Source organism: Miniopterus natalensis, chromosome 11, assembly GCF_054644295.1.
Source record: "Miniopterus natalensis isolate mMinNat1 chromosome 11, mMinNat1.hap1, whole genome shotgun sequence".
NCBI lineage: Eukaryota > Metazoa > Chordata > Mammalia > Chiroptera > Miniopteridae > Miniopterus > Miniopterus natalensis.
In genome coordinates this window covers 50213435-50230326 of record NC_142091.1, presented here as the reverse complement: position 1 = coordinate 50230326, position 16892 = coordinate 50213435, and the positions used below count along the sequence as shown (strand labels likewise).

The window sequence follows — 16892 nt, the reverse complement described above, 5'->3', positions numbered from 1 at the left end:
AATTGCATTGATGAAGTGTTTAGGATTTCCCAGATCCAAACCTTACTTTATATTTCTCATTCGTGGGAGAAATTGGAAAGGTTTTGGATTTTTGCCTAAGAAACACATTAAGTATTCGTTATAACTTCATTTCAATTCATTTTTTCTTCTCTTTGAAATGCACTTTTTCTCCCTGTCATATTGTGTCCCTGGTCCGGTATGTAGTATTTTTGTCATATTCACAGCAAATACTTAATTAGTACAAAGTAGTTTAAATAGACATATTTTTAAAGTATGTTCTATCAGGGATTAAAATGAGGAGCTAGAACTACTGGTTTTGAATTATGAAAAAATTATGTTTAGTATGTTTTTGTGTTAAGTATATTTGCTTTTTTGGAAACTAGTCATCCTCTCTTACAACTTTGTAAAAGATAAAAATCATCCTGAATCCTGTGAACCCCAGTAATTCTGAACAAATCTTGGTTATTTGCTGTTGTTCTGCAACTTCCATTTATAGTATTGGCAATATTCTAGCAGGTCAAATCATTCTTACCTTCATTTTGAGCGTCTCTGCCTTGAAAAGATACTTCAAATTTCCTGGCCCATTTTTGTCTTCTCAGATTTAAACATTCTGTTCTTAAAGCTCTTTCTCTAGGAATGTTAACAGATGTAGGCAGTTGCTTCTGAGCTTTCCTCTAACTGACCTGGGAAGCAAGGTGTTCTCATAGCATTTTGTTGTTTAGAAAGATGATGAAGCTTTTGGATAGTTTGATGAACTAAGTCATATTCTCATATGATTTTTGAACCTGTGGAGTTTGAGTGGATTATTAACATTTTGCATTTTTTTCCCTTTGAAAATTCATTAGATTCACTTCTTAAGGATTTATGCTGGGATTCTCAAAAGTAATAGGGGACAGTTTTTAGATCTATATATTTTCTCTTATATAATATGTATGGAAAATTCAAAGGAGAAATGAAAAGAAAAGGAAGTGATAAATGTAAATATGTGTTTATTATGTAATATTTGATGCATGTATAAGGTATAAAAATAAAACAAACACTGGCAAATTCATCATCGAACTTCATAAAAATTACTAACACCATTGAACCTACCTATGCTTTACTCACCTGTCTGATCCCTTTGTTTTCTACCTAGATATAACTACTGTTAAACATGTTTTTGTTTTAAAGCAGTTTGGTATGCATATCTAAATAATACATTATTTAGCTTTATTTGTTTTAGAACTTTATTTAAATGGTATCACACTGTAACCTTCTGTGATTTACTTTCTTATACTCATAATTACATGCTAAGGTCAATTTTGCTTTGTACAGCTCTAGTTTATTTTCATTTTTGTGTAATAATCCATGCAGTCCTCCATGGAATGCTACACAGGAGTATATCCTTCTGCGTACGTCTCTGGACCATCTGGCTGATTTCCCATGTTCTATGAACATTCTTGCACCTGTCTTCTGATACACATATGCATGAGTTTCTTCTCTAGGGTGTATTCCCAGGAATGGAATTGCTGGGACAGATTTTTGTATTCTTTTTTCACTCTATTGGAAAACATTATACCGAGAAGTTGGCATTGCAGTGTGTGCGCGAATGTGTGTTATAACCCCTGAAAGCTCTAACTTAACTGTCTACACCTTTTGGTTCCACTTCCTGAAAATGTCTAGTACAGGTTTCTTTTTATCACTGAGATTTTCAGAAGCTCACAAGAGCCTTTGGTGGACCCTTCACTGCAATTTTCTTTTTTCCTTTTGTAACATCTTAATAGCATGCCTTCAGCCCTTCTTTCAGCTGTGAGCGCGAGTGTACTATCGTTCTCGTACTGGGCTACGATTACTAGGTTTGTTAGCAAACATACTTTTCCCCCCTTTGATCCTCTTCATTAACTTTTTCAGCTCAGTGTGGTTTTGAATCAAAGTAATTTCTGACCTCTGTATTAGGCTCACAATTTTTTTCTTAAATATCTTCTTCATATTCAAAATGAACTAGCAAATCCTGTTGGTTGTTGCCACTGTGCTATCCAACATTTATATCGAAGTAGACTTTTTTTCCTAGCCAAAGAGCTGACTTGTTAGCTGGAAATTCTTACCTTTTGAAAATCATGTTTAATCTGAGAATCCTTTCAGAGATTGGCCTTGATTTGAGGTGCATTTTTGTCCTGACTCTGGAAACTTACTGGGTAGTACCTAATAATTAATTAATTAATTAGTTAATTAATTGATTTTCTTAGCACTAGTTTCTTAATTTGGAAAATAAGGAAATTGGCTTAGCATTAAAGGTCAGATTCTAAAATTCTATGTTGCTTTGATTTTGCTTTAGAGTTTGTATCTAAATTTTAGCATCCACTATTAGTAATATTTTTTCAAACTGATTTTAGACTAAACAAGTCATCTGAACCAATCTCATGATTCATTTTCTTTTATTATGCTTGACATTGCCCTTTAATATTATCAATCTCTTTTTTCCTGATATTAGAATCTTTATGAAGATAGAGATAACAGCTGCCCCCTATTTTTGATGTCTGAAAAAGTCATTGTCTGAGGAAGTACTTCTAGACCAAGCCATAGATAATCAGCTCAGAGAGTGATATATACAGGGTTTGAGAGGTTGGCAAACAGAGGGTTGTGTTAGTAGGGTACCATGATCCAGAAGAAGGTAAAGGTCAATAATTCTGCCTTTTGGCTGGGCTGTTGTAAAGGGGTTTGGGGCCTGAGAGGGAGTTCATGGCCATAATTATTAGAGTAAAAGGCTTTGGTTTAATGTTGAATAACTGTGACATTTAGACCTATCATAGCTTTCTTGAGAGTTTGAGTATAACTAAGGAGCCATCACTGAGAGGCCAGATAAGTACTCTCACAATGAAGTCATAGAATATAGGCTATTCACTAGCACTGGAAGTGTAGAAGTTAGAGGCCTGTGGACTCCCTACTTGCTCTCACTTAATGAATTGAAAATGAGTACATACAAATAGATGACTAGAAAAAGGTATAATGAAGAATAACTGAAAAATGTGACAAAGTATTGAATTATTTTTAACAAGAAACATGGCAGTGGCAACAGCTGCTCATTTATGATTTTTGAATGAAGTCAACCTATAGTCAAAGGGCAGTTTATAGAGTGGCTAACAAACTGTGTTCACTGGATTCCATTGCACTCTAGAGTGCAGTAACTGGAACTTTCCCCCAAAGCCCTCAGAAATACCTTTTATCTTGTACTCTTTGCTCATGTTGTAGACAGGGAAGAGGTGGGAAATGTAAGAATTGATACATAAGCAACATGCTGTTTTGGATCTGTCTCTCTTTGTTTTCAGGTAGAAGAGGGAGACTGGGGGAAATCATCTGATGTACCTAATGTAAAAAGTTCTAAAATTTTTTCTTTAGTCCTTTTGAAAATATTTGATAATATCACATACAGTGACTGTCATTTTGGAGTACAGAGGACAGTAGTAAATTAATATTGTTTGCTTATAAATATTATTATTACAAAACTCATATGTCTAAAAGCTCATGTATTAATTTTATTTCCCCATTATTAATTTAACTCTTAAGCCCTTATTTTGACTAATAGCAGAAAGTCTGTTCTCACTTCTGGTAAACTCAATTACTTCAAAATTTAACTTCAGTCAGTTAGAATTATGCTCCTTTTACTTCTTCATGGTGTTATCTGATATTCAGGGGTTTAGGCATTTTACTGGCATTGGAGCATTGGTATCTGGCCAATGATCATCAATCTCTATTATGCTTGGAATAAAATTCATTGCTTAGAACAAACAACATACTCTGCCTTTCAAGGTTTATCTTCTATTACTTTACCCTTTTCTCAGCCACTCCAGCTGCACTGGCCTCCCCCATCCCCAACTCAAGCATATCTTAGTCCTATTGTACTTGCTTTTCCCTGTATTTAGAATGATTTTCCTTTAGACCTACGTATACTGGCTCCATCTTATCATTCAGATCTCAGCTTAATTATCACTTCCTCAGAGAAGCCTTAGCTAACGTCTAACTCTGAAGTAGACTGCAGTTGCTCTTTAACATATTACTCTGTTTCATTTTCACCTTAGCATTTCTCACTACCTGATACGCTCTTGTTTGTCTTCTTAATTGTCTGTTGCACTCCACTAAAGGGGGGAAGTCAATGAGAACAGAGGCTCTCTCTGTTTTGTCCACTGTCGTATTCCCAGTGCCAAATAATGACTGGGCCCTAATACCCTTATTAAATGTTTGTTGGTTAAATGAATGAATGAAGATTGTTAAATTATCTGGAAAAGCACCTCCTGTTTTTTACTTCTGCCTCTCTTGTCTTTGCATTTACTTTTGTTTCTCCCCACACTCAGGCCTCTCTTAAGCATATCTTTAATCATTTATGGGTTGAAGGACATCAGTAATTCCAACATCCAGCTTATGACTATTACAAATAAAGTTGCTCTAAACATATATGTACAGGTTTTTGTGTGAACATAAGTTTCATTTCTCTGGGATTAATGCCCAGGAGTATAATTTCTGGGTTATATGGTCAGTTATGTTTAGTTTTATAAGAAGCTGGGCCATTTCACATTCCCACCAGCAGTGTATGAGTGATCTAGTTGCTTTGTGTTTTTGTCAGCATTTGGTTTTGTCCACTCATTTTAGACATTCTAATAGATGTGTAGTGATATCTCAATGTGGCTTTAAATTGTATTTCTCTTATGGCTAGTGATGTTGAACATCATTTCATATGTTTTTTTGCCATCTGTATATCTATCCTTCTTGCTGAAATATCTATTCACATCTTTTGTCTATTTTTAATTAGTTTTTTTTTTTAGAGTTGTGAACATTCTTTATAATTCTAGATACTAGTTCTATGTTGGATATGTAGTTTGCAGATATTTTCTCCCAGCCTGTAGCTTGTCTTTTCATTTTCTTAGGCTTTCACAGAGCTAAGGTTTATCATTTTGAAGAGGTCTAATTAAGCAATTTTTTATTTTAGGGATCATGCTTTTGGTATGAAGTCTAAGAACACTTTGCTTAGCCCAATATTCTAAACGTTTTCTCTTACGTATTTTCCTAAAAGATCTATATGTTTACATTTTGTATTTAAGTCTGTAATCCATTTAGAGTTAATTTTTGTATCAGGTGTGAGGTGTAGGTCACATTATTGCATTAGGTGTAATGTTTAGGTTTCATATTTTTGCATTAGCAAAGTCATTGGATATAAAAACTATGTAAACATAAAAATGTAAAAATTAATCACATTTCTATATATTAACAATGAACACATGTTCGAACACTGAAATTAAAAAAAAATACTGTTTATAATTGTTCCAAAAATGAAAAGGTTAGGTATACATTTAACAAAATATGTACAGGATCTGATGCTGAAATTACAAAATGCTGATGAAAGAAATCAAAGCAGGCCTATATAAATGTCAAGGGTTGGAAGACTCAATATAATAAATATGTCAATTCTTCACCAAGTGATCTGTATGTTTAATGCAATTCCTGTCAAAATCCCAGCAAGACTATCATGTACATAGACAAATTATTCTAAAATTTATACGTAGAAAGGACAGGACCTAGAATAGCTAAGATATTCTTAATAAAGAATAAATGTTAGGAATCACTGTACCCAATATTAAGGTTACTGTGTAGCTACAATAATCAAAACAATGTGGTTTTGGCAGAGAAATAGACACATTGATCAATGGAACATAATAGAGAACCCACAAGTAGAACCACAAAAATATGCTCAACTGGTTTTTGACAAAGATGGAAAGTATTATTTGCTATTTATATTTGTTGATCTTGTCTTCCAAGAAGATTTTAATTTCATCAAGGGCACAGACTGTACCTTTATCTTCCCAATGCCTGGTATAGATCTTAACATGTAATATGCATTAACCTAAAAATCTGTTGATATATAAAAGGTTCCAGAGAGATGAATTATGTCACAAAGAAGATGAGTAGATTCAATTTTTAGGGAGTGTATCTTCAGTTAAAAAAACATACATAAACATATTTAAATATACATATATATGTGTGTGTGTACGTATATATGTATATATATGCTTGTTACTTCCATAGGCATTTATAAAGCTCTTTCACCTGAAAGTGCAGTGGGCCTGGGGTGGGAGAGGTAAAAATGAAGAAAGAGGAGAAGAAGAGAAATACAGGGATAAATAGATGTTGGTTTTCAGTAGCTCGTAGTTTAGTGGGGAAACATATGCACATAGAGTAATTATATAGTAAGTGCTGTAGTGGAAGATGCTTTCACATGCTGTGGGAGTACGGAATAGGGAACCAGCATTTTGTCTAGGAAATCTAGAGAGGGACTTGTAGACATTGGAACTGGATTTTGATGAATTATAAGCTATTTATAGGAAGAAGAGATAGAATCCCAGGTAGCGAAAACAGCCTGTATAAAGTTTCAGTGGTATAAATAAACCTGTGAGATTGGTCAATTCAAGAGGTTTGGTGTGAATAGGACAGGAGACATGACTGAAAAAATAGAGTGAAGCCATTCTAAAGAGTTTGAATTTTCTTTTAGGTAGTAGGGGGCAATTGAGGGCTTTTTTTTTTTTTTTTTTTTTAATATATCTTTATTGATTTCAGAGAGAGGAAAGGAGAGGGAGAGAGAGAGATAGAAACATCAATGATGAGAGAGTCATTGATCAGCTGCAGCCCACAATCCGGGCATGTGTCCTGACCGGGAATCGAACCCTGATAGCCTGGATCCTAGGTCGATGCTTAACCACTGAGCCACGCGGGCCAGGCTTGAGAGCTTTTTAAGTAGGAAGATGAGTGACATAAATGGACACATTTCTTATAAAAGTAACTTTGGTGGCATTGTGATTACAGTTGGAAAGCAGCAAGACAAAATGCAGGAAAATCTTTTAGTAGGCTATTTTAATGGGCTATGAGTGTACTGATAAGAGCCTAAACATAAACATAAAACGGTCGCAGAGGACAGAGTGGTGGAATCACACATATATGGTTTCTTACAAAATGTATACACACACTTTTATTCAGGCAGTAGTCATTAAAAGACTTTTTATTTTCAAAATTGAGCTATCAGCTGTTAAAGTGTGTATAGATTTTTTGGGACACTATATAGGCTATTAAGAAGGTGAATATGCTTTTTGGTAAGCAGCCTGAGGCAACCTCTGAAAATGGTTCCCTATTCACTTCACCCAGAAAACCCCACAAAATCATGCACATCAAGAGGTTCAAATCTTTGTGTTCACTTTAAGAACACATGCAACTGCCCAGGCCATCAAGGGTATGCATATCCAAAAAGCCATCAAGTAGCTGAAGGATGTCACTTTATAATAGCAATAGTGCCATTTCGTTGTTACACAATGGTGGAGTTGAATGCTCAGGCTATACAGTGGGGCTGGGAAACGGTTGGTGGCCCAAAAACAGTGCTGAGTTTTTGCTGCACATGCTTAAAAATGCAAGGGATAAGGCTGAACTTAAGGGTGTAGATGTAGATTCTCTGGTCATTGAGCACATCCAGTGAACAAAGCTCGCAAGACGTGGCTCAGAATTTACAGAGCTCACGGGCGGATTGACCCAGACAAGCGCTCTCCCTGCCACACTGCGAGGATCCACACTGAAAAAAAACAGGTTGCTCCTAAACCAGGAGAGGAGGTGGCACAGAAGAAAAAGATAGCCCAGAAGAGACAAATACTTGATGGCCTGGGAGTAAATTCAGCATAAATTAAATGCTGATAAAAGTTAAAAAAAGAAAAAGAAAAAAGAATGTGACTATAGATAGATGAAAAGGTTTAGAGAGAAGGTTTGGGTTTAGACATACGGGGTTTGAGCATTCTGGGAAAGTGGATACATACAGCAGGCAGATATAAGGCTGATTGTTCTGGATATTAGGACAGGAGTACCCCTTGGCTCCCTTTGCTATCACTGTTATGGACCTAGTCTCCTTTTTATTAGAGAACCCATTGCGATTAGTCATTGGTTTCAGGTAGTGTTAGATTTGCTCCACATGTAGAAGCTTTGTAATCTGTCATCATATTCATATGAAAGAGAGCGACTCTGGGCCAGCGGGGGTCTTGTGCATCTTCTCTGTTCAGGTAAACTCAATCCTGTAGCCCAGTGGTTCAAATTGTCAGCAGCATTGACATTACCTGGGGACTTGTTAAAAATGTAAATTTTTGGGTCTCACCTCTTACCTACTGAAATCAGAAACTCTGGGGTGAGGCTCAGCAACCTGTGTTTTAACAAGCTTGCCAGGTATTTCTGATGCACACTAAAGACTGAAAACTAGGCTATAGCAGCTATACTGCAGTCTATTGTGCTCTGCTCTACTCTACTCTACTCTACTCCACTGTTCTGTACTGTAGCCCAAGCCATGTAATATGATACCAGGGAATCATCTGATTTGGCATCATATTTTCAGCCATGTTCACGATCAATGATTATTTAACAAGTTTTAAAATAATGGATAATTTTTATTTATTGATTGATTTTAGAGAGAGAGAGGAAGAAGGAGAGAGACACTGATTTGTTGTTCCACTTATTTATGCATTTATTAGTGATTCTCATAAGTGCCCTGATCGGAGATCAAACCCCCAACCTTGGCATGTCAGGATGATGCTCTAACCAACTGAGCTACTCAGCCAGGTAGCTCCATTGCAAAATATTGGATAATTTGATTTGATTAAGAAGTAGGGTGAAAATACAAATTACAGGCTTTTCATGTCAAGGTATATAGATATTACCTTCTATTTTATTGCTATTTCTTTAAATCTTATTTCACATAAGTTTGTATTTCTGAGTATCTGGAAAATAAAATTGATGTGATATCATGAAGAAAAGTGAAATTCAGGACTATTTTAGTGGTTTAGTGGCTAGTTAGGGTGATGGTGTTAGGGGCTCAGGTTAGGGAAGAAAAGTTATGGTGTAGTTTCAGATGTATTCATCTGGATTCAGATTTTCCCCCATTTCTATACATTGATCAGAGGCATCAAGTCATAGCGTGTGATCCCTTTTATGAGGGTGCTTCATAGATATTACTGGATGATGAACCACATTTAATACAGAAAGCAAAGACCATGGTATTTGGGTTTAGGTATTTAATTGCCAAAGAAAATCTTGTACTTTTGTTAGGTACATCTAGAAGTGTTGAGGTGGCCCAGGTTTGAGTGAATTTCCTAGTTGTTTAGGTGAACAACCTCAGGTTTCTCTGGTGATGATGAACTTTAGTTTTTGTTAGCCCCACTTGCTCTGCCATTCCTGCTGTTTTGCAACAGGGCTTAAAAGTGCTTTAAGTGCTTGTGACCGTGGTAATGAATGAAAATGTCTTTCCAGCACTGAGAGGATTGCATTAGACTGAATAGTCACCTCGCTTGTAAAAGCACTATTAGAGTGGGGCAGCTGTAAGTAAGGATAACGATTTGTGTCCACTGCTTATTTACTGAAAATTGTCAATGTATTATTTATTGAGAGCTCTCCAGACAGTGCTTGTCAGAATAAAATTGTTAGCTCTGAGCAAAATGTTATAATACATAATAAAAATGCTACGTACGCATTTTAGGGCGACAACTAATTAGACCTGCTTTTTCTTAAGGAAGGGGCAGTAAAAATGTCTAATATTGTGGATTTTCTCCATTTGTGTAAGTCTTTTCTTTTTCTCCGCTCAGCGCAGTATTTGGTGTAGAAACTTACCATGCCTGAGAAATTATTTGAACAACTTTGTATTGTTGCCATTAGATACCCCAAGTAGTGAGGGGCTTGCCGAAGGAGGGAAGGCCTGGCTTGCCGTCCCAGTGAGCAGCTGCCCTCACCTCCACATTTCGTCTGAAATGAGAAGATGTCACTTCCTCCCTGAGCACTGCTCGTGGAAAACTGCCTCCAGTGTAAACAACATAAAATTATTAAGCTTATTCCTCAGCCGTGCTAATTAACCCCAAACAAATTTCACATTAAGGAAACAGAATTCAATCAATGTAAATGTTATTGCTGTGTATTACTGTAAGCAATAATATAGTGGCTAAAATAATTAATTATTTTGGATTTTTTTAGAAAAGAATGTATTCTTTTTATGGTGTTACACAGTATCTTGTAGACTTTCCCCCCTTTTCTTCAGGCTTTTCTGGCAGAGAATTTAAAAGACCTGTCTGGTAAAGCATGGGTAATAGGCAGTCATTTTTTACGGGAAGAGAAAAAAATGTATTATGGAGTACTTCAGGTTTACTTAGTCTAGTATGTTTTCGGTGGCAATACATAAGCAGATTTTGTCTCCTCCTACCTATTGTAGTTCACTACTCATTGTAGCAATTTCCTGTCCTTTTTCCTACCAGTCTTAAATATAAAAGGCACGTGGTGATGATGGTAGTAGCAGGAATGACTAAAAAATAAAGGATGGTTAAATACAATCCATTTTTGAGGGGGAAAAATGCAATGTCATTTTACTCTATTTTAGGTTAGGGAGCAATTGCTAATAAAGACATCCCTCCTTCCCTTTTAAAATCTGGGCTTACATAAGAAGTCATATAATCCTCTTCAAGATAATTTTCTTAAGCAGATTTCTAAACAGTTACTTGGTTGTGCCTGTGATCACTTTGGATAAAATTTATTGTTATCACCTTCATTGTCCTCAAAGACCTTTAAAGACATGAAGCACAGAGGCCAGATGACAGGTGACTTTATTTTTCATGTGGCAAAATGCATATTCGATTAATATGGAATTATTTATCAGAGATAGCATATTCTATGATATATAGAACATAAGTCAAATATGATTTGTATTAAGATTGTTCTGAGATGTAATACACCCTTTAACTACATATTAGCAAGGGTTAATTTTAAAATGTAATTTAACAAAATGAGTAACACAATAAAACAAAATGTTACTTTTCATAGATTTAACGTAAACCATTGCATTATAATTTTACCATCATCTAACAGGCATCGATCTCTGTCCTCTGTCCCAGTTAGCTCAGTACCCTATTTCACGACTACTCTTTAGTTCCTTGCTCTTCTCTGTTAAAACTGTATCTGCATCTTGGTGGGAGTATTTAATCTTTTCATCACAACTTAAATACCTAACAAGCAGGTTGCTCCTAAATATTTACAGTGATGTCAAAACTAATAATGAGTGTTCCAAGGAATAGCTGGAGCATGTGACCAAAAAAACCAAAAATATAAATTTTTATAATGTAGATGAGATGAAATTAAAATCTTGTGGAAGGACTGTTTTAAGATGGCATCTGAATGTACCATTCATTTGATTATATATTTTGGTTTCAGCTGATTTGTTTCAGATGACTGCTTATATTTTTATTTATTGCTTTTGTTTCTATAGCTAGAGAGTTATTTTCTTTTTTACTTCTTTGGACATTTACCCTTAACTTCACAAATAGAAAACAACTTTAGATTTTATTTATTTGTGTACACAGGAAGCTGGTAATGTACCAAATATTATAAGACTATGTTCAGTAATTTAAAAAATCCCATAAAATTAGACAATGAAGAATTTGTATTGAACATCTCTATACATTTTAGATGTTTATGTCTATAAGTATATTTAAAGCAAAAGCTTTAAATGATATGCAGGCTAAAGCAAAGAATATAGGTTTATAGTTTGTATGGAAAATAATAATAATATAAGAATAAAATAAATAATAAAATAACAATATAAGAATGAACTCCCTGTTTTGTGTACTTACAACTGTAAACCTATGTTTGCCCACTCGTGTATTAAACTGTGTAATTTCTGTGATTAATATTCCTGGATTTTAAATTTACACTGTAATACCAAACCAAAAATGTGTAATAGAATTCTAAAATAAGGGTCCTAGTTAGAAGAAAATGTATTAGTATTTTAAAATGAGATGCAAAGGGTTTGCATCCATTACTTTATTTCCTTTAAGGCTGTAATTGATAAACTGCAGTTCTCCCTGTACTCAACTCATTTTAAAAAAATGAAAGTAAAAAAGGTAAAGAGAGACTCCAGAATTTTGAAATCCAGTGGTCCTGAAGTGATGGGAAAACAGCCAAGGTGTCACAGCTAATTTCTGACTCTGTTTTATGAGTTCTGCTGTTCCTTACTCCCCCTGTCAGCCTGGGAATCCCTGAGGCTGTGCAAACTGGCCGAACATCACTCAATCCCAGTTTTATATCCCCTTTTAATAACGTTGAGTCTCTTCTGTCCAACTTTGATTCAGACAACCTGCTTGTCTTGAAAAAGTGATATATTTAATCAGTGACTCTGTCTCCAGCATAGCTCCCACTGCGTGTGACTAGAGCCGAGAGCAGTGCAGTGGTCTGTCACTTCTGTTTGAATGGGTAATGTGGAGCCCATCAGCTGAAAAGACAGGAGCTGGAACTGCTTGTTAGGACACATGATCAAAAGCCACTCTCTGCTTTCTGCCAATCAAACCTCATGTCGCCTTGTGGGGCGGACATTAAATAGATTTTTTTTTTTTCTGCCTTACACCGTGGGCACTTTGCCAGTTTGACATGTGAACTGTTACAAAAGATGGCAGAGTTTCGGTCGCTTGCTGACTGCTTTAAAATATTACTGAACACTTGTTGTCAAAATGAAATATTCGTAATACTGTATTATGATAAATTCTTTGAAGTATGATTTGGTGCCTTTCTCTTGTAATTTGGGATTTTTTGTGTTTTTGTATTTTGTGTGTGTGTGTTGTTTTTTTGCGAGGACAGAAGAAACAATAGACAGTTGCTTCTTGGGTGCAAGTAAGGGAGACAAAAAACCCTTTAAATCGATCCAATTGCAAAGTCAACACAAATGTACGACAGTTTTGAATAAGACGATAATTACGTTGTGAAAATAACATTAGTGAATTAAATGTTATATTTCATTCTTTTTCCTCTGCTTTAAAAATTATTTACTTCCTCTAAGTCAGGATAGGCGAGTGGTTTTGGTATCATATTTCAGCTAAAAACATTAGAAACTTTATTTTGAAATTTAATTCAGGATCTTATTCCCTCTGCTTATTGGAAAGATGGACAGACTCCTAAGTCCTAAGACAATCCCTGCTTTGCAGCTGTCCAGATAGGCACTTCCATTCTGCTTTTTCTTTTTGTCATTCTCTGAAGAGTCCCCCGTTATAGCACCACCTCATCTTTGTACCCATTGCAGCCCAACAACAATTATGGTATAGATCCAGCTTCTAAGCTTTTTAAGAGAAGAATGAGTACCTGAGCACTTCTGACATAAAAAGGCCGACGGAATTGATATTTTCTACAATTTCCAAACACCCAGATAACTGTTTCAAAGCTGTTAAATCTTAGTTGGTGCTTTGATTTCTCCAAACTTGCCACTTGGTACTTGCTGTTTCTCCTCTAATGATCATTTTAAAAGGAGTTAAACATTTTCACCAAAACATACCATGGCAATCTAGTGGAACTCATTTAAACAGTGAGCTACACATAAACAGCTGCTCCTTCAATAAGCCATTCTTTATAATACCCTTATTACCTTCTAGTGTCTCAAATTCTGATTAGTCAACAGTGCTGATTGCTGCACGGCATTCCGTTGCCCATCTTCCTTCTGCTCAGCTGCTCATGTCTTAGTTGTTATTTGATTACAACACAACTTGTACATTGTTTCCCCAAGTTGTTCTTCACATTGTGTCATAAAAACTCTGAATTCTTCAGGGACACTAGGATGGTGTGAGACTGACTTTCTTTATACACATTAAAAATATCAGAATAAAGCATGGTATAAAAAGTACAACTATGGAATACTTAGAGTGGAAAGAATATTTTTGACATAAAACAGTACTTAAGATTGAATTATGAAATAAAGATTAAGTATGTGAAATATTTTTAAAAGCATTATAGTATTTTATAAATGTAAAGAGTTATAAAATTGTCATATAATAGTTAATAAATTTCAGTCAGATATAAAGTCCTGGAAGAGGTAATTATGTAAGTAGAACTCCACAAAAGGCCTATAGGACGTTCATCTTTGCCCCAGGACTACATAATTTTAGTCCAATTACTGTGCAGCACCAAAGATGCCCCCTCTAAATAGGACAGCATGTTGCAAGTTTAAGTTATGATGAAATAAGTACGGGTGGGAAAAATCTCTATGATAAAGTTTGAATTTCAGCTATTCCTTTGTTGTGACCCCCTGGAATCTCCTCTTGGTGAGTAGGAAATGCTGACACACTAGAAATGCAACCCCAGTAAAGGCCCTAAATCTGTCATTGTGCTCTGGAGTCTGCTCTGAAAATAGCAAAGCTCTTTTGGTAAATTAAAATTGGTGTGAATGGGAACAGATGTTGACATACTTTATCTTCAGGGATGCCAGCTAAAGAGGAGCAGGTCAGCAAGGTTAGATGTAGGAAATACAGTAAGTGTGCAAACTTGTTCTATACAGGGAGTTCTGTTTGGGGATGTTAGTCAGTAGAATTGTATTTATCTTTGGTGGTTAGGTAAGAATTATACATGCATTACTTTATCTAGAGGAAAAATGAAGGGGATAGCATTTATTTCTGGGAGGGCTATCTCTTTTCGATGTTCCCATGTGGTTGTTTCTTTCTTCATCAAACTGCCTTGGCTGTAAACTGTCTCAGGCTACCATTAGGTTTTACTTCCCAGCATCCTTCTGGCATAGCTTCCTAAAGTATTTGTTGAATCCTAATGCTACAGTAGAGTCTTTGTACTGATATTTGTCAAAAATAATGAAAATGGTTTATGTTCTAAAAATGTACAATTTATCAAATAGCTTGTATAGTCAATTTAAATAAGTCTTGTAGAAGTTTCAGTCTTGATTTGAAAAAATAGCATAGGGTGAATTTATTTATAAGAACCTTAATAGTTTCTCTCAATTCCTTTTACATTTTAGATTACCTTATAATTTTCTAAATCTACATGAACAATAATGATCAATTTTGTCAGTATTATTCACACCTTTTATTAATTTAACATAGATGAATAAATGTGAATGTTGTGAAGAGTTGATTGGGAATAGATTTTAAATCTGACAGTTAGATTACAGGGTACCTAAGAAAAAATGGCTCTTTCAATAGGTACCTAGTAATTTAATTCTTGTTTGAAATTATTATAATTTATTACAGTGTGTGGGTCCTAATGAATGTCTACTATTAAATGAAAAGGAGAAATTGAAATTAAGATTATGAAATTCTTTTAACTCATATCTTAAAATCCTCTTAAACAATTCAGCAGACATTAATAAGCTATGTGGGTTTCTTTCCATATTCTGTAATGGCAAATATAAACATTTTTTTCAGCCTTTAAAGATTCTAAAAAATGTTGAATGCATTAAACCTCAAAGCATGCAATCTTGGAATTTTATAAAATGGTAATAGCCATTATGACTGCATTAAAATTGACAACTTCATTTAAATATTTATTTGGATAATACACATACTTTTCTAGCATTTGAGTTTTCCAGAAATGACTAAGTTTCCTTCGTGTTAAACATTTAATGTAGGACAATTTGAGATTTCATAGAGCTGTAAACTATACCAGATTAATACTTTAAAATTTCCAAATACCAAGGAGACTTTTAAAATTGTGAGTAAAAATTTATAAATAAAATAAAACCGTCGAAATGCCCACAGACATTGGAAGTTGTCACTTATTCCTAGATCTCAGTAAAAGCTGTCATGTACACAAATTGAAGATCAGGTCTTTGGGAAAGGATAATTCCTGGACAAAACAATAAACATATGACAATTTTCTATCCTGATTGATTATCTGAAGTGTTATTTGAAAGTCCCAATGTGTATTTTACCTGGGAAGAAGCCCCACTCATAATTCGACCATGCTTTTTCGAGAATCCTTTAAGAAAGAAAATCAGCTGATTGCCCCTTTGAATTTCAAACCATTAGCATGCTTACCTAAAATGCTTAAAGTTTTGTTTCCTAATTTCCAGAGCTTTTCTTTTTTTATTGAGACTGCTTTAATGTATGTATTAGCTAGTGATTATATGTGTACAGAGAAAAAGAAATTAAACAAGTTAGTGATAAATTTACATTTGATTGCAGAGAATAACCCTGCTCTAGGTATTTGTCAGCCTCAGAACAATGCAAGCATAGGAGACAGTGGCCTAGTGGCCCTCTCTCACTGTGACGAACCCCCATCAACGTTGGGTATAAGAAATAAAATGCAATTTCTTTAGAGAGTGGCTATTTGAGTAGATTTTTGTTTGTTGGTCAGTTTCCACAGGATTTCCTTCGAGGCTGTGTAGCTGTGCCCTTAGGTCTTTCAGAGTCACAAACCATTTTTTGTCATAAAATTCTCGTTTCCCCCCTCCCCCCACTTAAGGGTGTATTGTCCAAAGAATGTAGTGAAAGTGCTAGCTGTTTTTAGATGGGAAGGTGATTTTTTGCCTCTGATAATCTGATAATTGAGCTCGAGTTAGCTCAGGCATCTGAAAGAAATAAAAGACAGAAAAGAGTACGGCAATACTCTCTTAGTAATGATTACTGATCTCTTTTTAAAATGTTTATTTTAGTTTTTAAATAAGGAAACAATTGGATAGAATTTATTCTGCCTAAGGCTCTATAAATAAAGCCTTTTCTCATCTATCAGTAATGTCCACGTGGTCACTGTTTATCACTGTAACTAGTTCCAACAGTTAAATTCCGGTGTCTCTCATCTACTATTACAAAAGGCTAAATGCTGGCCAACTACAACATGGGGATAGAAAGATATAACTTTCTCATGTTCAGTTTGAGAACATGATGGTTGTGCTATGGAAAACTGCTTCTTTAAAATATTTTTGCTAATGTGATAAAGTAACTTTAAAATACTAACTTTGAAAAGCATTGGCAATTTATAAAACCATATCTACTGTTCTATTTAATTAGATTTTTTCTCCTTTGTGCCTATTTAAACTCTAAATGAAAGATGGAAATATGTTTGCTCTAACATATTTGATGTGATTGAGATGAGATTAAGCG

The 16892-nt window shown here is 35.0% G+C and overlaps 1 protein-coding gene across 25 annotated transcripts in view; it reads left to right on the top strand.

Annotated features, from left to right (window-relative positions):
* Positions 1–16892, top strand: part of SOX6 (SRY-box transcription factor 6) — a 514047-nt gene that overhangs the window by 235591 nt on the left and 261564 nt on the right. The window lies entirely within an intron of this gene.